Source organism: Populus nigra, chromosome 2 (assembly GCF_951802175.1).
Source record: "Populus nigra chromosome 2, ddPopNigr1.1, whole genome shotgun sequence".
Lineage (NCBI taxonomy): Eukaryota > Viridiplantae > Streptophyta > Magnoliopsida > Malpighiales > Salicaceae > Populus > Populus nigra.
In genome coordinates this window covers 16,768,516-16,770,756 of record NC_084853.1, presented here as the reverse complement: position 1 = coordinate 16,770,756, position 2,241 = coordinate 16,768,516, and positions in this window count along the sequence as shown.

The following is a 2,241-nucleotide window of genomic DNA, read 5'->3' as shown; positions in this document are numbered from 1 at the left end:
CGCAGATTTGTGCGGCTGCAGGTTCGTCGGGGAAAATCGGCAGCGCAGATTTTGCGACGAACATGGGCTGGGCGATGGACTGTCCAGGCCAGGCAGGAAAATTTGTCGAGGGGACACGCTGACGAAACAGCGCTGGTTCAGGCACGGCGGGCAGTGTTGGAATCGGCAGCGCCGACGAAATCGGCAAAGTCGGCAGAATCGGCAGCGCAGATTTTTCGACGAACACGGGCTGGACGGTGGACTGTCCAGGCCAGGCAGGAAAATTCGTCGAGGGGACACGCTGACGAAACAGCGCTGGTTCAGACACGGTGGGCGCAGTGTTGGAATCGGCAGCGCCGAGAAAATCGGCAAAGTCGGCAGAATCGGCAGCAGGTGCTGGCGATGAGTCAGGACGGACTGGATAGTCCAAGGCTCGATGAGAAAGACCGCTGGTTTAGACACTGGGGCAGTGGCAGCCCGCGGGGCAGTGTCGGCAGATTCGGCAGCAGTGTCTGCCGATTCGGCAGCGTTGGCTTGTTGGCGCGGGGGGCCGATTCGAGTGGGGACTTGGGCAGCGGGCAGTGAAAGCAAGAGTTTCCCCGATGCTGCCGGGAAAAACGCTCCCCGGGATGGCCGGGTGAGATGACCCGGCGGCCCGCGACGGGTCATTCAATTCCATGCCCCGTCAACATAACTCCCGATGTACTGTTTGCTTTTTCGGAAGAAGAGATCCATCCCCCCATCCTCGGCCAGCCAAAAACGCTCCAATTAATGGCCGGGTGAGATGACCCGGAGGCCCGCGACGCGTCATTCAAATCACTGCCCTATCGGCTACAACTGCTGATGGGTGGGATTAGAGGCCTGCCATGGTGGTGAGGGGCGGCGAGGACCGTGAAAGCTAGAGTTTTTCAGAGGCTGCCGGGAAAAAGGCCCCTCGGGTGGCGGGGTGCGAGGACCAGGCGCGTCATTCAATTCTCTTCCCTATCAACTTGGCTCCCGTTGGCGGGATTGGAGGCCTACTGTTTGTTACAGGGCTAAAATCGTCAGGGGAAGAGCTGACGAAACAATGCTGGTTTGGATGCAGGGGGTAGTGTTGGAATCGGCAGCGCGGACAAAATCGGCAAAGTCGACAAAAAAGACTGTTGGTCTGGACATCGGGGCAGCGGCAGCCATGCCGACAGGGGGGGAAATCGGCAGCACAGATTTGTGCAGCTGCAGGTTCGTCGGGGAAATCGGCAGCGCAGATTTTTCGATGAACATGGGCTGGAAGATGGACTGTCCAGGCCAGGCAGGGAAATTCGTCAAGGGGACACGCTGACGAAACAGCGCTGGTTCAGGCACGGCGGGCAGTGTTGGAATCGGCAGCGCCGACGAAATCGGCAAAGTCGGCAGAATCGGCAGCGGGTGCTGGCGATGAGTCTGGACGATTTATAGTCCAGGGCTTGATGGAAAAGACTGTTGGTCCAGACAATGGGGCAGTGGCAGCGCGGATTTGTGCAGCTGCAGGTTCGTCGGGGAAAATCGGCAGCGCAGATTTTTCGACGAACAGGGGCTGGGCGCTGGACTGGCCGGGCCAGGCAGGAAAATTCGTCAGGGGGGCACGCTGACGAAAACAGGGGCTGCGGAGTGGAAAATCGGCAGCGCAGATTTTTCGACGAACAGGGGCTGGACCGGCCGGGCCAGGCAGGAAAATTCGTCAGGGGGGCACGCTGACGAAAAGAGGGGCTGCCGCGTGGAAAATCGGCAGCGCAGATTTTTCGACGAACAGGGGCTGGACGCTGGACTGGGCCAGGCAGGAAAATTCGTCAGGGGGCACGCTGACGAAAAGAGGGGCTGCCGCGTGGAAAATCGGCAGCGCAGATTTTTCGACGAACATTCGTCAGGGGGGCACGCTGACGAAAAGAGGGGCTGCCGCGTGGAAAATCGGCAGCGCAGATTTTTCGACGAACATTCGTCAGGGGGGCACGCTGAGGAAAACAGGGGCTGCCGCGTGGAAAATCGGCAGCGCAGATTTTTCGACGAACAGGGGCTGGATGCTGGACCGGCCGGGCCAGGCAGGAAAATTCGTCAGGGGGGCACGCTGACGAAAAGAGGGGCTGCCGCGTGGAAAATCGGCAGCGCAGATTTTTCGACGAACAGGGGCTGGACTGGCCGGGCCAGGCAGGAAAATTCGTCAGGGGGGCACGCTGACGAAAAGAGGGGCTGCCGCGTGGAAAATCGGCAGCGCAGATTTTTCGACGAACAGGGGCTGGACGCTGGACT